This window comes from Varroa destructor, unplaced genomic scaffold, assembly GCF_002443255.2.
Source record: "Varroa destructor unplaced genomic scaffold, Vdes_3.0 BEIS01000007.1, whole genome shotgun sequence".
NCBI lineage: Eukaryota > Metazoa > Arthropoda > Arachnida > Mesostigmata > Varroidae > Varroa > Varroa destructor.
The window spans coordinates 11,710,037-11,736,532 of NW_019211460.1; the positions used below are offsets into that span (position 1 = coordinate 11,710,037).

Genomic DNA, 26,496 nt, shown 5'->3' on the forward strand with positions numbered 1-26,496 from the left:
ACGCAACATACAGATCTGTGTTGATTTAACATAAAAAAAGAGATAAATCCCTGTCACTATTAGCCTGATTCTCTACAGAAACTAAGCTTATAGAATCGCTGAACTTAATCAGAATTTCAACGTATGACGCTGCTAACTTTTTTCACGAAAATAGCGCGAAAACGTTATATAAAGTCATTGTAGTCGTCGCCCACGTTGATCATCACAAAAGTTTCAATTTTCTTTCATTAAGTCTGTTATTATCTTCCTGGGTAATGCTCAAGCAAAATAAACATGAAGAAATCTCTTCGCTTGCAAATAAACCTAATAAGCTTCCCAGGCCCCTGAGCGAGATAATACTGTTAGATAAATAAGCAAATATACGTCGTATCTGCAAGTTGCACCCCAAGGGAGTGAAGAAGATGAAGTAGAGGAATCTTTTGCCAAAAACTTGTACCTGACGCTCGATGACAACCCCAAGGGATAAGGCTATAAAACCTCACCCCTGATCAGCTTGCATTGTAACTTCACTCTGAGACAACACCTTCAGAGGGATTGTTCTAGCTTTACCCGCTTTCTATACGTCTTATTATTGTTGAGTTACTGTCGTTTCGCGACGATTCAAGTTCTATAAATCAGCATGCTACCAATTTACCTTGATGTCGATGTTCCCTCTTTACTGCATATACTTCCGTTCAGTTGTCGTCTTATTCTATCCATACAAGCCACTTTGCCATGACAACGATTTGGAGCTCGCATTCGATAGAACGTTAATAAAGTAAAACCGGTCTGAAGAGTACAAATGTAATAGCGGATCGTGCATTGAGTCTTCCGTGTAATAATAAGAGCTTTGGACATCGTGGTATGCCAACTTATGCCTGTAAGTGTCAAACCAATGTATACCTGCTGCTCCATGTTTTGCTGTCGATGATGATGATTATGATTATGATAGGGATCGTGATTATTGTTAGCGGGGGTGGCGGGATGTGTTGGGGGCCTCCCGAGAAGCGGTCATTGTCTGACGCTGTCTCTCTAGCGTAATAAAAGCTAACGACGGCTGGGTCTGTCTGCTTATGGTTGTAGTGCTTAGATCAATTGGTCAGAATTGGGGATCACAGCTAGCGAAAACGTGTGGCTGAGGAATGGTGAAAGGCCGCAAAAAGCGCGGAAAAGGGCGACAGTAAATAAAATGGATATAGACGAAGCAGCTACTACAATGCTACTATAGCTATTGTCGCTTTTTTTGCTCACGCAGTGGATAATAACGACTAGGGGCTATATTAAAGCTCCAGCAATGGATCAGTTAATAGGACTGAGACAACATCAGTAGATAACCTAAGACAGTCCGCGATCTCAAAAACATCAGAAACCATTGGTTTATCGGATACAGGTAACAGGATTGAGGATGCTCACGTACGCAACGCTAATTATTATGAGTACAAAGCGAAATTAACACAAAAAAGCAAACTGCCGTAACAAAGGTCGACGAAATAGCGAGACAAATGGACAAAGTCTATAGGGTTGAGCACTTACATATATATACGTTCTGTTAGAGGAAATAATATAAGCACGATACCGGCAAAACCAGAAAAGCGCTACTGTTCTTCCCAACTTTATTTTGGTGTGATACTTGGCACATTTATTTAGCGGACGTGGCACGTTATGCCTCGAACCTGTCTGTATAGATATTTTATCGTTTAGTCTCTATATTAACAAATAACATCTAGTTGACGAGGTTCCGCTGTGCCAAACAGAAAAAAATCTATGGAGATGCCAGTGCAATAACAATAAAATTAGTCGAAGAAAAACAGTGTCGTCTCCTACTAGTTAGGCACAAGTGTGCAATTAGGTCGACCGTACGACGTGCGTTCTTATCGTGCACCTAAGCCCACGATTCCGAATCAATACCGTGCAGTAACATAAAAACAAGAACGATAACGAAAATAATCATGCCCTCAACCGCAAGCTACAAACATCAATAAAAATCTAAGCTAGCTTTTTTCCTGAAAAACGAGTTGCGGCTTCCGTCAGCGGCCGCCAATGCCGGCAGCGATTAAGCCGCGCGCACGGACGATTTTGCCGCTAGGGAAAATGAGAATTCATAAGATTTCATTGTCGATGACTCATTTTTTTTGAAAGAAAGGTCATCCTGGCTAATTGTCTATTGTTCTATCGGCGGTTTGGAGCTGGTAGCTCCGAAGTTTTTTCTTGCATTTTTTGAGTCGCCGGCGAAGATCACGATGAAAGCATATCCAAAGGTAGCGACCCCGCTCACAGCTGCTAAAAAATTTAATTATAATATCTAATTCTTTCTCTTTCTGTTCGTCGCAAACAATGAGTAATTCGATAGATGAATGCATCAATATATATATATATATATATATATATATATAGCGAATAGAAATTGCCAAATTGCTAGAAAAATAGCGTAAGGCAATCATTGATTTTATAGGTCGATAGTAGCGAGAAACATATAGCCAATGGCCACATGTGTAGAGATGTGTTTTAAATATACTTTGTACGTACGTAGAGGAACACTATTTTGTCTGTAAGTGCAATTGACATATAGACAATCATTGAGTGCGGAGCTACTGATCCATCTGTGCATATTGTTTCCTAAAAAGTACACTAGGGTTTCGCTAAACAGCCTCTGGATGAGAGCCGCGGCCACAGTTGTCTACGGGCGGTAAATACCCGATGAACGTCTGGCTTCTTCTTTTCTCTAATTCACATTCCCCTGCTATAATCAAATGTTTATTCGCTCGTCGTTAACTACACGATTCGTTTCAACATAACGAAACGAGCAGCGAAAAAAAGGAATTCAGTTGCCATTTGCTGGATGAAGCCAGTCGTTGCTTTTCTCCGATGCTGATGCTCGTTTTCCCATTTGGGATTTCTTGCTAGTCTTCACATGAATCAGGATCGGAAATAGTTTGTGAGAGAAATAAAAGGCTTAGTAATTAATAATCTGTGGCTAGTCTAAGTTATCTGTTCCTCTCTGTGGCTCCGTTGCTTCAACAAGTGATTCGCTGAGAAAGCACTGGCTGGTCATTTCGTCTCGCCGCGCTCTTCCAGAGGCCACAGGATACTTCTTGCGACGACCACGAAGATCTCATACAATATAAATATATGGTACTCATCCACAAACGATGCTCTGATTGAAGACGGATGGCAGAGACGAATGCTCTCGTCGGCGAACCCTTCTACATATGATTTCAACTCGTTGCAATTGGAACTGATCGATCGAACAAGCGTCTTTAATCCAACCTTTGCGGGGGGCGGATACGCGTCTCTTTATGTGAAGACGATAATTTTATGTTACGACTTTGTATACAGTTGGCGCGGCAACGTTGCCATCTGTATTAGTTGAACGTACGTTTTGATCGAACGCATTAAGGTCGACGAACAGAGTGGCTATTGAGGTTTGTTTGTATTTCAGGTAGGATCCTTAAAGCCGTTATAGATGTCTTACAGACGCCGATACAGCAGCGCGATCGCCGGGTTCAATGAAACTGAGGCATCATTACAACTAATGGGTTATCAGGAATTAGCATTTGGTTGTTGTTATCGAATAAAGAAAATGTACACTATCATCATTTTTAATCGGTGTCCTAGCTTTATAAAAGTTTGCCTATTGCAACGACAGTCACATGATTCGAATGTTACCTTCAATTAGTCGCATTCAACATTCTCCTGCTGTTAGGTTTGTGACAGCGTATATATGAGTTTCGAAAGAAGATTAAAGAGATTCTATTCATTGGGTACTGGCGTTAGTGTGCACGAGTTATGGGTACGACCGAGCGTCCGTGTTGTCCGACAATCGGTTTCGCTGCACAGCCGGCGAACGTTCGATAGGCTAACGCCGCAAGGTCAATATGAGTCAGACATGACGAGTCCTGCACACCAACTGACTCGAACACAGATAGACAAGTCGATGGCACAATACATAGCCAAAGCGACTAGGGTGGTAGTAATTGTGGCTGATGTAGGTGTACACAGTGTTACTTCTTCTACGACGAGGCGCCAAAATGACTAAAGGGTACCCCTCGAGCAGTACTCGTGGGTCAACGCGGAGTGGGATACTGCCCTATGCTTTCTCATCTCATATCAACGGTAGGCCAATTCTCCACAGCCTCTAGGACTCGTCAAAGTATTCGATAGGCGCTGTACATCGTGTACAACTGTGTTCAAGCTGCTCGCTTTGATTATCCATCGTAGTAAGTTCGGCTACTTCAGCAATGTTCTTAAGGCATATCTGAACGATATTCATTTAAATAGCGATGGTATTATGTTTATGCGAATATACGTAATAGCTTTAGCTTAACTGTAGGTAAAATTTCTGTTAAGTAAATATATATATATATATATATAAAAAACCAAAACGCATTTTACTCTCATTTAAATAGTATTTGCATAGGATAACGTGGTTCCGTCCCAGTTTCGATATAAACAGCCGGTTCTACGCGCTGGGTTCTAGATTTTGCTACTGATAACATTCATATGGTATTTAATGGGCAAGAAACTAACGTTAATTCAGCCATGTGTATTGTTCCTTTTTTCAGAATTGCTCTCTATGATCTGCGTCACTTGTTTCTTTATGAGTCGAATCAAATGGGAGGCCCCTCCGTACACGTGGACGATGGTGTAGACGGATGGTTCACTATAGTTTTCAATAGCGCTACTAATAGCGGTCTACCCATAACAGCAATGGAGGGAGCGCTTGCTCCAGGCGTTGTTCAAAGGGCTGCTGACTAGGTTTACCACATCCGACTAATTTCTTCTACCACAACAACGCAATTATTCGATACCATCCAACTGAGTTAGATCGAACTTACCGCGTCCGCTTCACGCTCAGTCTTGACTTAGATATCAAACTCGTACGCTTGAAAGTTACCTGATATTTTAACTCCGATGTAAAACTAACGCTTAAGTTTAGTTGCTATTAAATTAAAAAAAAGTCGTTGGTACGGTCTATTTCACGACCGGCGTGAAAGAAATGGGCTATTTGCACTTCTTAAACGGTAACTCAGACCCTTACTTACAACAAATAACGGTGGTCCAGTCAGAAACCTAATTCATCGAATATGATTAAGCCTTTTACCAGACACATCATTTATATATGAGTAAATACTCATTCAGTGCAATGGTACCGTACCGTAGTTGAACGGGGCCGTTCGGTTTTTCGCGAGGTTGATTGAACTGGGAGACTGAATCAGCGTAAAAAATATATAGTACTGATACTGAGGCTAATGGCCGGTCCGGTATACAGCTACAGGGAAGATCCAAGCTAATACAGCTGTTGTCTTCAATTTCGACAAGTTGGCATTGATCAGAATGACCGCAAAGTTCGTGCATGACCCAGAACGATCGTGCACGTCGGACCGCGTATGCGACCGGACAGATGAGTTCAAAAGTACGAACAGTTTTAGCATTTCGTGCTTGTATACCTCTTGGATTCTTTTCGCTGAATTTCGAGAATTTTTGCTACTAGATATGCCACGTCGTAGGAAAACGAACGAACGAACGAACGAACGAAAGGTTTAGGGATGGCGTGTTAAAATTATTGCTTATCCAGTAATAAACTTTATTTGGATTCGTAGTGTATAAAAAACTTAGCGCTTTCTCTTTTTGCTCGTAACCGAACTTTACGAAATTGCAAGAGTTTCTTGCTATATGATCGTGTCTAGTCCTTGGGGGGTTCGAACAGTGCACGGGTCTTTTATGCACGGCGTCTACATACAGTTCGTAAAAGTGAGCTATTTGTTTAAAAAGATGCGAGCGAAGCAATTCAACAACGTACGTAGGGTCTATTTAATTATTCGGACATATCCGCTTTGACAGATAATTCAACGCTACCCTTATCAGTGATTGGCAGTTCCACCGAGCGTCGCTTAGCGCCAGTATTGAAAGAAATTTAACTCTTTACCTCCGACGTCTTTGTTACAAGAGAAAGCCTAAAAAAAGCCTCACCGGACGTGAAGGAACAAATGAAACTGAAGTTATTATCATCAAATCACAGTTCCGTGTGTTTTCTTTCTCAAGTCGACGAACCGAATCCGATTTTCCCAGGAATGAATCTGATCGCTCTACCGGCAGCGAATCTCCGAGAAGGCCAACTCATAATAGACAAACACACACTCGCCCTCCTTTCCCTTCGCCTCGTTCTGTTTCCCTCGAATACGTCCCGCGCGTTAATTCAGATAGAGCGACACATATGGCCCGTCATTCGCATTCAACGAAATACTTCTATCGTGATTTGAGTAATTTAAAAGGCATTACCACTGGCCGCGCTGGTGTGCCGGCCAAGCAGCTCGAGCGCCATTGTTGGCCTGAACAGGCTGATCGAGAAATATCTACACATATCAGTGGCTTCGTGCCTGTGGTTAACGCCATCGTGCGCTAGCGGAACTGGAGATGAGCTATTATAAGGCTTCGCTATCACTCCTAGTGGCGGGTTAGCCGATCGGACGCAGTAGTTTCGGCGCAATCCAGCTTCAAACGATTGTACAAACGGAAAGATCCAACAAGGACATATACGTGGTGACCGTGTAAAAGGGATCTAAAATCAAATGAAAAGTAGATCGGACCAAAAATCGAATTCGTATAATTGGCATGTGGCGGTTTCTAGAATCAACGACGAAAGACGGAAAACGGCGCAAAACACCTCCCAATTTTTGTTGAAGGCGCGCTAGAAACAATGACAATAAGCAGAAAGGTATGATCCGAAAGTTGCACCAGACTCGAGAGGAGTCACAGTGTGGCACAACATGCAGCCTGCTGCGTGCCTTCGTAGACACCATACATACAGCAGTATTAGTCACGAAACAAGCAAGGATTTTCACCAGATTTCGAACCAACGTCCGCCGCTAGTATTGACATGCAACAACCGTGGCCTTACTGGGGGACGTTTGGCTGAAATTTTCAACAGGCTATACCAGGACGTTGTTTCTTGCAGATTCTGCCGCCTGCCATTGTTGCTGCTGTCAAAATGTCGGATACGATCGAATCGTTGCCGGCCAACCTCGGTTACTTGCCACGCCATAGTCAGCGCCCACCCACACAAAAGCAAAATTCGATTTTCCTCCGCATTTCGTTCTCCTCCTGACATTTCGAAGGCGTGATCAGCTCCGTTGATACCTCTATCAACGGCGATGTCATCATAGCGCTTTGACCAAAATCAAGCGGTTCGTGAACACAGCTTAATCTCCTTTTCATCAGGTTTATTTTTATCTGAAGTAGCCAAAAAATTTCTATTATATCAATAGAATCAATTGCTGTAAGCGAAATTTGACGTGACATCTGTAATTGGGGTTTCTGTGTAATTTTTAACTCCTGTCGGCACGTTCGTGAGTTTGTTTGAAAACTCTTTGAGGTCCTAACGATTTCAGTGCAGCGGGTCCCTAAACCAGAGCGTAATGTGAAACTACTTCACATATGAAGTATAATAGTTGAGACACGGTTTGAGCCAAAGAAAGAAATATATATGTATGACTATTGTTAGCTAGTCTGATTAGGGAAAAGCGCAGATTCTTTCAACTGTATACCCCGATTCAATTATAGCCACTATCATAGCAGTTCTAACCCTAACCTGGAAAAAGGTCTGGGTATGCGGCCGAGTGGATGTACATAATAGCAATATTCGCCGCTAACGACCTTATCGAGGGTGTCTGTCCATAGTTTATAGATGATTGCATCATTTATTTTTGCCTGAACATCTCGTTTAACAAAGTCAATGGTGTGAACAGGTCCCATGAGGTCTGATTCCACTGTAGTTAGTTCTCTGTGACATCGTATTGCAGCATTGTATCTGATTATATAATGAGATCAACAGCTAGACCTTGGTCTCATATCGGTCGCTGCTATTTGATCAGTCCATGGGTGGCCATAGATCGTCATCAATGATGCTTACCCAGGTTTGATGTACCGAATAGGCCATGCTATCCGACGCGTGGTGGTCACAGACGCGTGGTAGGATGAGCAACAAATCAACAGGCTATTACGTCGCACTTCACAGTTCCCCTTCCATTGCACGTTGGCGTCATGGCAACATTTCGCTGCACAAAGGCGACCAGAAAGTCTGCCCTAAAGTCGATTGGTTTACATATACGAAATAACCAGACCCCCCACAGGGACAGCTGTTTCCCGTCTTTTTGCTAATCTAATCGAGGCAAGCCACTAGGAAGGTTTGTGTGGAGGGAAGCAGATCATCGAGGACAAAAATCAGCGGCATTTTCAGCGACCCCGTTATTACTGGTTCTAGTTGAATGAGTAGATCCCCGTGGACATGGATCTTGAAACAACTATTTGCTACCGATGAGCAGCTAAACAAACCAGGCTAGCTAGCTAGCTAGCTAGCACTGATGTGTCATTGTGTAGCAATACAAAAAGAAATTGGTGAGTTTTAAAATAAAAAAAAAATGACGACTATGACAGGAATGAAAACGAGCAAAACTTACGAGACACTAAGACGGCTGTTGCAACCAGCGGTATAATGGCAGTCCATGATGCGCACCACTCGGCTGGGTTTTTCACACAACATGAACTTGAGCAATTTCTGTATTGTTGTCACACGATTATTGCTTAGCAATTTCACAGCAGCAGCAGCAGCAACAACAGGAGCAGCCAACGAGTTCTATTACGAACAACGCTGTAGGGTTACATCAACGAGCGTTTGTCGTCGAAAGGTCATCAAAGACCAGCAGCGACGGCAAGCCTCGTTTGGCAGTGTCCGTCCTGTGTTTCTTTGATGATTCCTGCACGATTTTTTATTCAACTGTGACGCTCCCTCAGGCCGTGACCGCACCGGATCAAATTCAAATCACAATGAGCGTCTGTGAAACCTTTGTCGATTGCGGAAACACAAGCAATCGGTAATAATAAAATAGTTGCAACACTTCGAATCATCGATCGAGCAACCGGTGATTGTTTATTGCACAAATATACCGTCGTCCCTACGAACGGCATTAACGACACAGTGGATCTCGGGCATGGAGTGCATATTCTTTTCAATAAATATTATTATAGTCAAAACAGTAAGGTGTCTTCAGAATGACTCTAACGAGAGCGGCACATATACAGGTCTGTATAGCTATACACGAAGATACTATACTGTAGGAGGCCAGCGAATCGTCGTTCATGATGCGTAGAACTAATATGTATTACACAAACTGCTAGCAATTATCGCCATGTATTTGCAAAAGAAATACTACATATTACAGTCTACTTGAATCGTGCAGTAAGGATGATTTGATCTTCTAGTTGTGATCTCCGTTTGAATCCAAGCTTCTTCTACTGACCTCCCTCCTATGCCCTTACGGGCAAGTGTTAGGGCTTTTAAGAATTCCGTAAAACCCAGTTTCGATTCGAGCACATTGCAAAGGGATGCGGATTAGCGCGACAATACGTAAATCCTCTATCCAGCGTGTACAGTCTGAAGACGATTAAGCTGCCCAGACATATACGCTGTCACACACACATGAACGTTCGACACTTTAATTCTGCAGAATGGTGATCCTATATCACTTTACCAATTGCTTGAAGGAATAGCGAAAGATAAATGTAAGGTAGACAATGCATCACGCGTTTGGAAGCGTCTTAAACACACTTTTATTGATTTATTGCTTGTATTGTAGCCTAACTTCCCCGAAGGTCGGTCAGCATCGAATTCAGACCTTCTGTTAATCTAGCCTTTGTTAACCACGATGGTGATTTAATCTAACTAGTTTAAATAGCAGCTATGCAATGGTCGTCCTGCTCGTTGTAGGTTTCAGTTTCCTAGAAACGCGATTCTTAGACTCCTCCCAGTACCTCAGTTTCTTTTGTTTCCAAATTATTGTCACCAATCGATTTAGTCTTGCGTAGTCACGTCAATATAAGTGAAGGTGCCTTGCCACCTGCCACGGATTCGCTTTTAAGGTCTGCATTGCCATTAGAAGGTATTGGGTTTGAGCACCTGTTTCATCCATGTAATGAATCGAATAAAGGCAGGGGGAGGTCTAACAGCGAAAAGACAAAGATGAAGACGAATTCATGCAGTAGAGTTGGCTCGATAATCTCTTTTAATGGGTCCGAATCTAGGGAATTTAACCGAATTTAGGAGTACGTATACTGAGCACTACCATCTAACTTTTATTCCTGACTCCGGAGGGAAGAATGGTCAAAAGTCATATTTACTTGCTCCAGCATCTAGCGACCCGATGCATAGAGTACTATCTACCCAGCTGGCTATGCACGGCGTCCTCCCCCCCCCCCACTCACACTTTATCACACTATAGTCAAACGTAGCATTTGCTGGTGGTCTATGACCCCCAAAGGGATGGTCTTGCTTGCTTCTCATACATAGCTCATACATAACAGATTCAACCTTCCCTCTTCCTCTAATCGTAACTTCCCCGAGCTCAGTGAGTATGTTTCCATCGTCTCACGATTTCTCCCTGAGTCTTGACTAGTGGTCTGTCCAAACGTTGAAATCTTTGTCTGCTCCCATGTTTTTACTACGGACTAGAGGTAGTTCAGCTTCTTAATCAGGCCGGAAAGTCGGCATGAACTTAGGTTCCTAGGTTCCCAATTGTTGTGTTCATATATATTTAATTATATAGAAATCATCAAGAGCTAAATGTGGGAGCATATATCAATAGGTAGGACAATACAACTATAAAGCTATTGCTGGATTTGGCTTGACTAGTGCAGGTGGCGGCATTGAGTATCAACTCATCTATATATATATATATATATATATAGAGATGTCTGTTTATAAGACGAACAAACGACAACATCGGAACACAGGAGATGGAGTAAAGATATGCGAGCCTTATCGTTTTTTGGAGGGAGGGGGGGTCAGGTGAGGTAGAAATTTATAGAAGGGTTCTCGCGCCCGAGGAGAGTTCTTCTTTTTGCTGTCTTTGTAAAGTTGCTAGCGATCCGCAATAGTTAGACTACCAGTTTAGTTTGAATTTAGGTTAAGAAGAACAATGTGGCACGAATGTTTTTAATGACTAAAAATTTACCCACTAGACATCAAACTCAATAGCGTGATTAATGACGTATGGCAGCACATCACAACCATCATATGACCTGAAGATATTATCTATGAGGTTTCTGTGAATCTTCATATGCAGAAAGATTGTCTCTCGATTAGCCGGCATGTCCTCAATGCATCGCGAATCATACTGCATGTTTCACTCGACTTAAGTCAGCTAGGGTCTCGAGGTCTAGCAAACTTCATCCGATTTTCGTAATTATAACAGATGTAATCTATTTAGTGGTTCTATCGGATGCTGGGATCAACTTGCTCAACAAGCAGCAGCAGCAGCAGCAGCAGTAGTGGTGGCAGCAACAACGACAACAACAAAAATTGAGGTTAAATGAGGGTGATTCATAATTTCGTCCATTGATGTACCTGCATCACCATGTCTCCATTTTCTTATATGGTCGTTGGTAATATATAGAATGGTTCTCATCCGAACAACATCGCTGTTACTACCTTTTTTTCGAAGCGTTTGATGCAAAAGGTACGGTTCTTCAGACTGGACGCTGGCAAGCCAGAAAGCAGAATAGAAGATCAGGACAAAGAGCTATCGAAAAGACATCACCCTGTATTGTTGAGTGAAAAGGACCAAAGGGCGATTGTCATCAATGTTCGGACACGAACACCACGTTGAACAGGGGCCTGTTGAGGGCCCACTGAATCGCAGCGATCGTCTGAAGTTTCAATTTATTTTTCTCGACCGATTACTATGCCTATACACAGTCCGCTACCTCGTATGGATAAATCTTCATCACTTTTGTGATAAATGCCTACCATACTGGCGTAACGGCAGAGGCTGTATTGATGTCGCTGAGTTGCACTGAAGTCTACTTAAGCAGACACTTAGCACCATGGGCCGAGCCAAACTGTTTGCTCTATCTTTTCACTACTATACGTAAAAGTATTACCTAAATGAAGTCGCGCTAGTCAGTAGGAGCACAAGCGTGGTGACATAACGTACAAGTCAGATTTACCATTATAAAGCTTTAGAAAGGCCTTTACGACGATAAGCTGCATACAGATCAAATTCTACTCTACAGCTAAAATGAGGGGAGCAATTTTTTTCTCTAAGAAAAAAACAGTTGCTGCATTGATAATATTGAGTAAGTTATTTCAGTTTGTCCCATCTAACGTTTGAGTGAAATGAAATTTGAATGGCAGAGCTTTATCTTACTCAGCCGAAAGATGAGAGAATGTCAAACAACACTCTCCGTAAAAAAAAAACAAAGTAAAAATGACGAAAATTAACGAGAAATGAAAAAAATCTATTATAAGCATGCCACTGTCATATTTTCGTTAAACGCTGTTGACGTCTTCACGTCGAAATGAGCCGAACGTCAGTTGTCATCTGGTGAAGCTGCTCGCCATCATCTGGTCTCGAAGATGGCACGAAGATGGAAGAAGATATTTTTACCACATATAATAAAACAAATTTTGTACACTAGCAGATGTTTCCTAAGGTGTTACATATTAGGTCGTTCACGAAACCTGCGGTCCACGATCGTCGGTAGAAAGCGTTTACTTTGAGAACAATTTCAATATTATCTATTAGCCATAGTGGATACGGAATTTTCTGAAAACTATTTTTGTCATGATGAAACTATGCAAGATTGTTAGAAAAATGGATTTAAAAGATTTTTTTGATCCAATGTATTTTCTCCATTCAAATTATCACGGCGAGCGGGGGGGGCGTACAGTTATGTATTATTTTGCTGTCTAAATCAATTACAATTCCCCAGCAGTTAGCTAACAATGAATGGGCTTTCGTATCCGTGTAAATTAAAACTAGCCCTCTAACATTGTTGTAGAAACTCTTCTGGGGGTAATCTTCACTTTTCCGGAGCTAGAAAATTAAAAAATAATCAACGGAAGCGCATCCCCTAGTGACTACTAGTGACGAGGCAGTCAAGACCCAAATTTTCTATTAATACCGTAATAAAAAAGGCTTCCTATTTGAAACGATATTCTTTAGACCACTTCAAAGCGACATTTAGTAGTAAACATCCCACAAAAGGAGACAATAAAAAATTACATATTTTTTTATCATACTATATTTCATGATGGAGGAATCAAAAGAAAGCGGTAAAAGCATCAGCATGGTTGCAAGGAAACGGACGACCTAAAGCACCAGTTGTCCTATGATGAGGCTTTGAACATTCGAAAATAGGCTGTTGTTATGCGAAATATGTGTTTGTAACAGGATAGAATAGCTTGTTCCGCCGTGATAGTCAGCAATGTTGGCAGCCCACCTCGAGTCGTCGTCTACTTTCCGATAGCAGAAAACATCAATGGACGCAGAATAGTTTTGAAGGGATCATCCCCCAAAAGAGAAGGAATCGAAACGAGGACAAGACGACTTATGTAGCCTATTGCATCTATGATTTTATAGCGGTCCTGCTTGATCGGTTGGTTGGCCGTCGTTGTCGCTCCTCGATTGCATTGGAAACGAAGGCAGGTAGTGACAGATATGACAGTTTTCGATGCGGCAATCGCGGCGGAACAGACGTTATTATAGATTTAGTTAGTTCATTCGTTCTTCATGCACTAACAGCAGTAGAAGTCTAAAGGCGAGCTTCGACTTAAGCGAGCAAAGAGAGGCGTTAGCAATTCTGACAGCTTTGGAACGACAGTAAATCTATCGAGCTCATTTTCTATACCGAAAATAATCGTTTGGCTCGCAATAGATCGCACAATTCTTTAGCACTGGCATTAGCCATTCTTGGACGCGAACGGTAGATATAACTACAGAGTCGGTGGCTGCACTGCGCGGCGTTTAGGACAGTCGTCGTCATTGTGCTGTTACCTCAAATGATGAAACGAGCCAACTCCGTACGGTCTCGTTCCTCATCAACCATCAGCGTCAACAGCAGCAAATGATGCTGAAGACTTCTTCTAATCTGGCCATCGCTGATATAGTCAACGAGCACTTCAACATTTATCACTCAATATATTTCTATGAAACAAATTTGCTGATGCATTCACTCCGTTGTATGTGTTCCCCAGCCATTCTGCATACGGACCTTTAAACGTAAAATTTGCCCTGTGGCTATAATATATATATATATATATATATATATATACAGTATTTGTACATGAACGCTTTTTCTCACGTTCTGTAGTCACGCCGCCAACTTCGTTCTATCGTTGATCGACTCCTTGGATAGAGCGACGTTTCCGGCAAACTGGACGTTGATTACTAGAATAATGATTGCGATATATATTTATAATATCCCGATTCCATCTGTAAGAAGCTCGAGCCTTTTCAGGTCGTCTGAGGAGCTCCTACGACATTTATAGTGTTATTGTATGTCCAGTTGTTGCCCTCCTGTCATTTTCAATTCAAACTGCACGCCGATAAAAACGCCTTTGACGAGCGCCTTTCATTCATTTTGGCCTTTTGACGAGCCAAGGACACACTTCACATACAATGCATCGATCCCTATATCTTCTACAACCAGGTGCATTGGTCTGCTTAGTCAGCAACTATGCAGGCTCTGCCGTTTGTTTCACTTCCTAGGAATACGTCGATCATTAAGCTCTATTAAAACAGGCTCTATTAAGACAGCTCTATTAAACAAGACTGATAAAGTATGAAATGCTTTACTCATTCAGCTGAGATAGCCGTGTTCTAATAAAAACAAGTTTCAAGAAATCATAGGCATAGTCTAAGTAATATAGTAGTACGGATACTACTACTATCTATAACTATATTTCTTATGACAATTATAGGAAATTCCTTATGATCATAGCACTTTCGTTCACGTCTCCTTGTGGCACAATCATAGATACAGTGACCAATTAAGTCGGCACACATCCATGATATAGAGCACGGCATTATCAGCCGAACTAAACGTTACTTCCAAGTCCAATAACGGAGATAATAAACGTCATTGCTTTTTTTACGAACACATTTGCGAATCATTTATCGATAGTTTCACCTGTCTGTTAATCTTTCTCTAGTTATTTGTCTTTGCCCCTTCTGAGGAAAGAAAAAGAAGACACGTAGGGGATTTTTTTTCGTCTGCTCTCGATTTTTTCCACTAGCAGGTCGTTCGACGGCATTAAAGCCGTTCAGGATTTCTGGACCTAACGTTAGAACCAGTAATGACGTCTGAATCAGAAACATCAATACGGCTTGAGGAAAATAGCGGCGCGGCAATACCGAGCAGCGATTACGTACACGTTGCAGTCAGGGGCCACGAAGCGGCCGTCGCTGACGCCGTCAACAACCACAACAATAACAACTCCATGCCGTGTAGAGGAGCAAAACCGCTCGGCCCAGGGGTTCCGGATAGCGACCGCATCAACTGTGCAACGATAAGACGAGACCATTCACAACGAGAACAACTACACTGTAGTAACAATGACGAGGAAATGGGGGTGGATTTAACAGCGCTAATGTATCGGCATGGCAATGGTCACTGGTGAAGCCGCTTAGCGTGCTGTGTGCCGCTGATTCCGCTGCTGCTCAAATGATCATAATAATGAAAATAAATACTTTTAGCTCAAGATTCTGTGCCTGCCTCACCAACGATCAATGAAAGTAACAATCTCTAATACGCAGTGGTAACAACATATCGAGCAGTTGCTTGCCAAGGTAGGAGCTGATTCGAAACGCCAGAATAAAGACGGCTACAGATACTGTGGACACTACCACAAGTGATACGTATTCCATTTGATTCAACTGCCGGTTGACGTTATAGAAGTGGACTGCCACGTCCAAATAACTTACACGGACGGACATTGTCACAAACTTATTACGCAACGTGGACTAAAAGGCCGTCAAGGTAGTTAATAACAATTGGCAGCTATCACTAGAACGCTTGCGAACAGTGATTGATCTTTCATCGGGGCATGGACGAATTTTCAGATAATAATTTCAAGGCTAAATATGCATCAAAAAAGCCAAAATCATTACAACGAAACCTAGTGCTGTTTTTTTGTCCTAATTCATGGCTATAACATATTGTAATCCACCCCAGGGTGAGCCTTACAGACATTTACGCCACAAAATGTTAGCCCTGGAATGAAGCTTCAGCTGATCTACAGATAAATTGCCCTTAATTAATGGTATTTTATAATAGTCCACTTCAGTAATTATGTTCGAATGAGGTATCCCAATTATATTCACAGTTTGATTCGTCAAATCCTTTCCTGCTGACAGCCTGGTCATTTTGATAAATTACATCTCGGGCGTGTTTCGCAGCGAAAATTTAAACAAAGCGTGTGTCCTGTGTCCTGGTAGCTGACTACAGTAGAAATACGTAGGTGTTATTCCTCACTCAAATGAATAATCACTCTCACCTGAACTGAAACAAAAAACAATGTTCATATAACACTTTTTCCAAAAAAAAAAAAAAACGAAAATAAAAAGGGCGTTACTTTGTGTTAGCTACAAAACGTTGCAGACTTACATCGTGCAGGCTTCTTCCGAAGGAAGGTCCCAATTGTGAAACCTAAGGCAGTTATGTGATTTTGACATGATTCAATAACAAAAATATGACTTTGATGAATTCTACACAAAAATGTACAGACACTAGTGAGGAGCTTTTATTCCAGGTGCACTTCTTTAGCTATAACTTTCTACTGGCTTATTCCGAACGTTCACCCCCTCTATGCAGAGTATATCGTTTATCCAACGAATTTGCCATCTTGACGTTCGGCAATTTCATCGATTGGACCTTGGATTGAGGTGAAACCTACCAAAATCCAACTGCATTAACATCCGGAACTGACAGCGAGGCAGCAAAAAAAAACGCCTTTGGACGTCAGAGCGGGTATTTGTAAATAGTCCGTCATCAAAATGATATGACCAAAATGAGAACCCTTATTTTTACTCAAGTGAAGCTTGATTTGATCAGCAGTTTGTGATAAACGGGACGCTGGCTGTAGCTGCCGTTATCGGTGAAAAAGATCTAGGCAGCTTTCAGTTTGTCTTTTCAACTGATCCTCCACAGGTATAGATGGATTTGATAACGATAAAAACTACATCTCATCTGTAGTAGGCCAAAATAGATTCTTAGGACGTCTAGGATGGAATAGACACTACACCCTGACATAAAGCCCAAGCTGAGCAGAACGTACGCAAACGAATCCGATGTACCGAAAGCAGCTGTTCCGCTGTTCGGGTACAAGGCGGTGAACAAAACAGAGCTTTACAATGGTGACTTGAAGTGTGTAATAGAAGCATCCACAATAAATAGATAACCACAATAGAGATTACAAATAAACATATATTCACTTGATCTTTGGTAAGCAAAGCTCGAAGAAGCCTCTTTAAGCCCAAGAGAAGGCTGAAATCATTTTTTTTTTTCTCGTGTACAAATGCGTCCATCTGTTACATCTACTAGTCTCATTCGTAAAAAAAAAAGGACAAACGATACCCTAAAGCAGACATTTGTTCCGTACAATGTTGACTGAACCACGTTTTTACGACGTTTATAATGCTCTAGATTGTAGCACCTTTGCACGCCTTTGGTCGCTTTGCGCTTCCACTTTTAGTAAATATTTTTAGTATTTATTAGTTAGCAGTAAAGCAATTGTTTATTACCTGGCAGTAAACCCACGAAGACTCACGGGGTGGGAAGCCGAAGCGTAAGGCCAAGTGTAGATAGCCATTCGAGCACCGCGTAAGGACATAACAGCACCACATAATCCGCTTAAATCATCAAACCCAAAAGCTACGCTGAACTTGAGTAGACGGTATAGTAATGGGTACTATTGTATCGTAGAACGGGCTCCTATGTCGTTGTCTCTATTTCTTTTTTCCTATTCCCATTTTTCACGTAGCCACTGAAAAGTTATTACTCACAAATTATCGTGACAGGGTGCGCGAAAATAAATTTATGGAAAATAAAAGCAAGAACAGGCATGGGTATAAAGCGCCGATTCCTGTTCGATATCTAATCCGTGTCGAAATAATATACAATTGGTTGTAAGCGACTTTCGGTTAACTTTAAAAAAAAAATAAATATATGTTGAGTATGAACAAATACGCTGCAAGAAATGTAGACGACAGGAAGAGCAGGGCTAACAATAGTGTATCAGCAGCTCGGTCAAACTCAAGAATAATAGAATGGAGCTTACGATGCAGGTGTCCGTCCGTAAAACGATAGCATCCAAACACCATATAAATAAAACAACACTATGTTAGCTGGAGTAACTTTTTATTTGAAAATTAGGATCATCCGATTGGGACCCTGCAATTCGGCCCGAAGAGGTCCCGAATTGTGGGGAGCATGTTTAATAGTACGGCTACCGGGAAGTTAAAAGGCGACTGAGATAACTCTAATGGGTCATTGCGTCTAACGTCCTGACTGTTAACATCGCTAACGCCCGAAAAGCATTTGTTTATTACACGCTGTTGGTCTAAGATGCTTCTGCAAGCAAACCAACTACTGCTTTGTCCAGCCACAAAGATAACCAACGTTTGTGCCCTGCTACTAAGCTCAAAACAACTGCGTACTGCAGTAAATAGTCCTACCTGTGTGTAGAAGACGAATACCACGAGGCGACACCTTTGAAGGGCCTTTAAAGGCAACTTGGAAGAACTGCTTTTTCAAAGACGAACTCCACACAACTTCCGTCTAATTCTATGGCGAGCGCGGAAGATGTTGATCTAGACAGCAAACCCTGTGCTACCACACGCGGCAACTGGCGACTCATAGGAACTGGCAACCAAAATCTTAGGTACGACTGCTTCGCTACAGGCACAGCTGCTCACTCAGGCACTGAGCTCTCAGACGAATAGAAAAATGATAACGGGCAAATATAGTCAAGAGGTCCGAGAAGCTAGCGAGACCTCAGAGTACATTACACTTTAAAGAATCTCGGGTAGAATACCGTTGAGGAACGTACCAGAAGGGAATGTTCGTCATCTAGTTCATAGCCTTGTACGAGTGCCAAGACATGATGTAATATCTGGTAATCTCTGTTGCTCACATCTATTCGGCTCTATCGTTTGGGTACTAATGACTATACCGAGTACTGCCCAGTAGATGAAGGGTTGTACAGAGACTGATGTTGCCAAAGTTACGGCCACCATTCACGACACCAATGTTCCAGTATGCAAGAGATGGTCCTCCGTTCAATGCAAGCTGCAACCTTTTTTTCTAACATCTAACCTCATTTGAATAAAAGGATGCAATGAATTCTAGGAAATGGCGTCGGATGATGCAATACGCACCTAGCCAACTTCGCAACAACTAAACACATGTTGCCACGTCCACTTCGAAACTTATTCTATGCCTGAAGTTCTTTGGGACAATTGGGAAACTGGGACAATTATCGATATTCAAATCTCTTGATACAGCATCTAATCGAAAAGGACGCTCACAAATCTTATAGGTTTTTTACCGTCCTGCAACACCATCGTACATCTAATCCTACTTCAACGTACAACCAACGTGTGGCTAATTCATACGAACTACAGAACGCTCACCTTTAAGATCGCAAGTTTAATAGAACTACCTATGTACCTTTGTGAAAATCCCCTAAATAAATCTATAAATAAAATACCACTGGCGGATATTCAAAATCTTTACATCGCGCCGACTATCGATATGTATCGGTAATAATTGCATTGTACTCTGTTCTTATTGTTGGTTCCCGTAATACGCGCGTTTATTTCTGGAGCTCGAACAATTCAAGGTTTATTACCACTGGGCCTTGATATACCGTTCGTTTGAATCTACAGCGTCGTCGTAGACACGTTACATAAGCACAGATAAATACACCTCTGATAACAAGCAAGCATACGGGTACACAATTCCCCATTGACTTTTCTACCCTTCATTAGGTAAGACACCTTCTGATAGCCAATACGGTATGACGATAGCAACGATGATAAAGCTTTTTTGCCAGGCCCGAACGGGTCAGCTACATGGACAATCATTGCAGCCATCATATCACACTCGACATCTTAACTAGCTGATATCCCTGCGCCGCTTGAATATAAGGAGCTGTTAAAGATCTAAATGGTCACATACCAGCCAAAGTAAATTAGCCAAAGCAAAGATTCTCTCAAAAATCGCCAAAGCGATTTTTGAGAGAATCTTGCGCAATTTCTATCAATAGCTGCTCTCTTTGCTACTTTTCGAACGTTATGGGATAGTGCAAGCGGAACCATTTTACGAATTTGACGTTGCTCTACGAAAACGAACGCTAACTGAGAACGTTAAAAATATTTCTAGTAAATCAAGAAAGGCTTCATACGGACTCACCCGAAGCAGCCTCAAATCATGCCCCTGTAGCGGCATTACTTTTAATCAGAATAGTGCCCGTTGGCAACAAAACAACGTCGAGCTAAAACTGTTCCAATGTTCTAGCGAAAAGTCTCCTTTTTAAATTGGTACCTGAACTAGGGAATTATCTTATGCTTATATTTATTGCAGCGCTATCGTCGGCAGAAAAGGGACAATTTTCACAACGAAGCTCATACACAAAACTACAGGTTTCAAACGAATACTAGTACTGTCGCTTCTCATATGCAAACCATAATTCACGTTATAGCTCATTTCACCCAAAGATCGAGTCGTAATAAGGACAAGCAGACCTATTAGGAATATTATATAATCCGCTATCGTATCTCGGTGATACTACCGCGCAGTATCGATTCGCTAAACAGCCACAAAAACGACAGCATCCTCACAAACCATTGCCTCAGATCGGTCGTGATGCTTCTAACCATCGTATAATGGCGATTCCCAGCAGTGTTCTATCTGTCGCTCTCTTTTCTACGTAAATAACAATATCTTGCTAGCTTGATCAGTGCGTACTCTATTCAATTTGACCACCGTTGCAGTGCAGATGAGGACTCCGAGGTGACAATCACTTCGATGAGGTCGAGGATGGCTGACACCAACCTATCCCTCTATATCATTGCCGAACCCATTAGCGGTAGTGAACTCCTATCGCATGTGCGACACTATCAGATCAGCATTGTCATGGAGATAAACGTATATCTCAAACTACGTTAAGCAGGTAATGAAACCGGGCCAGTTAGTCATTAGAATAACTGGGAACTTCATTCTACGATCAGATAATACAAGCAATGATCGATGTCACATTTGCATAGAAAAAAAAAAACGCTAGTGAATAATTTTTTTAGGATTTGTAACTATTAACATTGTTTCGTATAATGTTCTTCTATAGGCTGCTTTGACGAAATTAGACAGTCTTTCCTTACAGAACCGCACTAAACAGTTCCAAATCGTCGGAATGACCCTGGTGTTTAGAGGTTCAAAGCGTCATTCATCGGGACGAGTCTCAGCGTACTGTTTAAAGCGGGTCATCATTGACAAGGCGCTTCTTCTGCATACATGGAACAGAAGAATACTACCGATAGACCTGCCACAGAAGGTAAATTTACCGCTAACAAACTACGGATCGCTCCAAGTTACCAAATGAAGGGCTGTATGAGGTGCAAGCCGAATAGGCCCGAGTAAATGCAATATCTTTTTAGTAGCTCCGTTCCGTCTTCTATGAAATGTCTAATGAAAGAAGCGAATCAAGAAAAGCAAAAATGGCTGATTATGCCACGAAATGCATTTACCAAAAAAAAAAAACGGACCTGTCTGGAAATAGTTCTGATTGGTGTTGTTAGGCTCAAGTATCTGAGGATCGTTGTGATCACGGCAAGTTCCTCTTAGAAATGAAAGCAAGAACGCAACTATTATCTCATTCACAATATAAACGATTATAATAGCGGTCGCTTTTGCCATAGCAAACTTCATTTCCATTTCGCTTTAGGGGAGCACCTTTCGCATATAACAACAAACCTAATTGAGTAAAGCCGGCCAATATATCAATGCACCTCAGATCAGGTACTCTATATTACAGTCAACCGTACTTTGCATTTTGTAATATATACGCTAAATACGAATTCTCAAATCAGGCCGACGGGCAGACGCCCACTGCAAAATGTTCCATCATATAATGGACGAAAAATTGCAAGTTTCCTTTTGACCAGCCTGAATAAGACAATCACTATGATCTATCTATTGATAACGATTGCAATATTATAGCTATACTAGAGAATGATCGTTGGCGACGCGCAGGCTGAGTTTTGTTCAGACAGTCTTTTTTTCCTAAAGCGTTACCGTTGGGACGCTTTTAGGCCCCGTATCTGTTTAGGCCACCTATGTATGTATCAGAAGTTCAAGGCCAATAATTCTATCGATCGTAAAAGAAATCACCGAACAGCATTACTGCTGATCTTTGACTCAGAGGAAAGCGATCGCTATCTGTACCAATGTATGGAAATGCTTGAGCCTATGTGGCCAAGGTCTAAAATAGGACGGAATAAGCATTCCATTGTTCTTCCACATAAAACCGATGTATTTGCATTACATCTTCTACAAGGTGTAGACAGTTTATATATATATATATATATATATATATATATATAACATGTCAATACAAGGACAAAAAAAACCCTTAATTGTATTCGAGCGCGTTTAGTAAATAACTGTTCTTTTTCTCATTTCTAGTACTCTATCTAGTACAGTAAATAAATTGAATTAATATGAGATGACACTGAATCAAAAATATTATTCTCTCTGCTGTAAGAATAAATCGACCAACGACGCTTTTCTAGGAACTAGCCAACAAACTGACGCTCGGGGCTGTTTATTGAAATTGTATGTCTTCTTTTTCATAATGGTACCTTAAATTTGGCATTTTTGTTTATGTTCTCTCAGCCTTTCAATGTCGATGATTCACGTAGCACTTAAATCCAAGCTCGCCCGGACATTTGCGTTTCAAGACACATATTCTTTCTTTCCGATTTACACGAACGCTTTCTAACAGTCTGCTTTGTACAAAAATTTAAAACCATATGCACGGCCGTATTCGTTTGCCGGTTTGCATTGTTTATGCATGCTTATTGATTCTATTGAACGTAGGGCCTGACACACACACACACACACACATATACACACAAGCTCACGAACACCCAGCCGAGTATAGTGCAGTTGGAATGTAATTGGCTCGACTAGAAGGTACCGTTTGCCACAAGAATAAGGCCAGTAGTAGCCGCTCAAGACTTACTACGTGGTGCTACTAACCCACATTGCCATGTCGGCTGATTTCATGGCTGTTTCTGAGCGAGAAGCACAAGACACGTAAACAATCAGAGTATGCTTAGAAGACGGACCAGCTGAAGCAGATGAAACAGAGTCCAAGGCACCTAATCTCACAACATCACTGTCACGGCCATCATCACTGGAGCATTGGCTGCACCCACGACAACGACCGCAGCGCGGAGCGCCAAAAGAATCATAAACATCGGAACATTTGATGGCTATTACGATATGCTACATCAGGCCATCCGAACACGATAGGCCATCTAGCAAAGGCGCCTATAACGACAATGATGACGACAAGAAGGTATCGGCCCAAACATGGCCTAATACAAGGGTCCTTAGAAAACGCGAGCTAACGCATTGGCGCCTACAAGTGCCAACTTGCTGGCTGTCTAGTCGTCCGCCCGGGCTATATACGTGGCTGGACTGGGCAGCTTAGTTAATTCTCATTATAGATAGCACGGCCACTGTTGCTACAATCACAATCCTAGCAGCGGTAAGCACGAAACGTGTTGATCAACTACTACATTATACATCGAGTGCCCACTGCCACTAGGTGCTGTTACTATGCGAAATGGGTCATCCTCAAATCTATTGCTATTTTGGGTCCGCCACACAGAGAGGGTACGTGCGGCGCGGAGAGATTCAAAACTGAAGCCGCAGGGAAAATCGTCTAAAGTAACCAAAAAATCTCCTCAGTGCTCATCGTCATCATCACTATCATAATCTTCGCCGCTGAATCGCCAAGTTAAACGGGAGGTAAACGTGAAGACTCAGTTTAGTAGCTGCTGTAATGGCGGTTTGAAGGGAGGCGATTATTAGAACTATATACTCGTGTAAATGAACCCTTTTTTACTTGCTCGTAATAAAGGATGACTTACTCGTTTAGAAGGCGACACATTTGAGCATAATAAGGCATAAATTTAAATTACTAATTAAACAAGTTGAAAACAAATTAAAGTTAATTTAAATGAAAATTTTAGCACTTTCAGCCATTGTGAGAATCTTGCTAGTCTCTGTGCATGTGGGCCCTGAGTACCCATCGACACAGGTGTCTAATCACTCTGATAACATTAGAAATAAATAGGTCGGATATACACAAGGAGACCCTAAACGATATTTCCCAAGTGGATCCTCAATGTCAATTTACGTTTTCAGTCGAAACTCATTTGCCAACCTCTGGAATAGCTATCTCCGTTCCTTAATAGTATGCATGCATATTAACCCAGACACGGTTGATCGCGAAAGCTAACGTTCATTTATACTAGCGACTTATTGCAGTATGTCAAAGTTACGATCTTTTTTCCTTAGCACGCTTGATAGGTTAGTGTTGCATCATTTTAATGGCCAGCTTATCCTGAAGCACGCCTTGCATGAGTTCGCCAGTAATCTAAAATGGAAGATATTTTCATTGCACAACTCCTGCAAATATTTTCAGACGTATTGGTGGTGTATTTCAGACTTGGGTGCTGTCACAAAGATTGACAAAACCAGTCACCATCATTTCGGCCTATCACTTCTTGATACAACACAGGCAGTTATTTTTATATACATATATATATATATATATATATATATCACATGTTCTGTTGTACGAAATACAGATAGCGGCTTCACCTGCTGAAGTTTTATGCATACAAAAGACAGATTGTGAGCCCGGACCATTTAACAGACAGTATAAGGGGTCCAGCATATGGCATATATACAATGGGTATCACAGCACCGGTTGGGGGGTACTACCACGTTACAGGGCGCTGTGGCTTATGATGTAATACCTTTTAGAATAATGGCGCTAGTCTCAATTATGCAGGCCAAGTAGGCACTTAGGCAAACTCACCGGCGAACAGTTTACTGTTATAAATAGATATTACAGATGGCCGATCCTCTATTATTTCATGCGTTGTCGAACAGAGTGACGGCAGTGTGGAGAGAAAACTGCCATTACGGATCACTTTGTTTGACGGTAGATCCTCCTTGACTCCCCCGCTGTTGCGTTAGGTGGGTTCACCGGATTCGTAGACAGGTTCTATCTTTTTGAAAATTAAGGAGAAATAGAAGCTACGGTGACCCGGATCAGATTTGTGTCTCGAATTGCCGAGTACAATCCCGTCCATTCATACACACACACACATATATAAGATTTGTTAGTATGCAAAAGAAGCTGAGCAGTTGGAGACGGATCAACAACGGGCATGCAGCGTTCCTTGCGCCATGCACTTCTATCCCACGTGCACACGAGATGCGTGCATGGCTTGCTTTTGACATTTATCCGTCGTTAATCGGAAGAATAGTATAGTTATGGTCGAAAAAAATACATGTCCCGATTAGTTTTCGAACGAATGAACATATGCTCTGTTTGTGCTTGCATACATTTGTATATATGTCTGCATATATGTTTCGATTCGTTTCTATATGTATGAGCGTGCTTATTGTTGTTGCAGTGATGACATTGGTCTTGTCGTTGTTGTTACCATAAGGCCTTGTTAGGCTGGATGCATACTGCGGACTGCCGAGCACAAATTACAAGCAGTACAGTCAGAGGGAACAAATGACATGTACACCACCCCCCGCAAAGCTAAAACTGATTGATAAAATGCCCCTGGAAAGCTGTTTCTGTAGCTCCTACCGTGCCATACGTTCTCAATGATAACCTAGCTTAAAAAGCTTGGAGAGTAACACCGAGAACGACCCGTATATGATATTTTGAACAGCTAGAATTGTATCTATTACATGACCACGATGATGATGATAATAACTCGGCGGTTTAACTATTCCGTTATTTACCTAGGGCTTCAAGCGGAGCTTAAATGTTGAAACACCCGCGGAGTCCACTGTCATCGAGGGCCTACGAAAAGGATAGCTGAAAGCAGCCGTTCTTGTCCTGGATGGATTAAGGCCGTTGTGGAAAGAGCCAAGAAGAACGATTGGGCGTAAAACTGCGAATTGCATATCCGTAATGATTGCATTGTATTAACTTGAGACATCGCAAAGTGTCCGACAAATATTGATGAACTCTTACTTAACAAATATTAAGCCAAATATTAAGCCAGTGTCTCATAACACGTGACGAGCCGTTCTAGCAAATTGATATAGAACTTTATTATAGTCCAGTGATGACTTCGTTGTAAGCAGGAACCAAAAAACGTTTAGGCTAAGACTTCACGTTGTTCTAGTACCGAGAAAAGTGTACCCGAGTGAGACGAGCGTTACACGAATCGAACCGAACGAAACCATTTCAACAAATAAAGCCAAAGATACATTATCTACGGTGCACTGCAGCTTTCGAGCGCCTTAGGGTAACTAACGCACGTTTATATTTGGAGCAAATCTTATTCTAGTTAAGAGTTACGAAACTGGGCACCGTCCGTTAAAGTTATTCGTGCTTCCTGAAGATAAGCTTCCATCCTA

At 41.8% G+C, this 26,496-nt stretch overlaps 1 protein-coding gene across 4 annotated transcripts in view; it reads right to left on the reverse strand.

Annotated features, from left to right (window-relative positions):
- The window catches only part of LOC111254252 (uncharacterized), a 169,279-nt gene that overhangs the window by 23,799 nt on the left and 118,984 nt on the right, over positions 1–26,496 (reverse strand). The gene's annotated exons all lie outside the window — the stretch shown is intronic.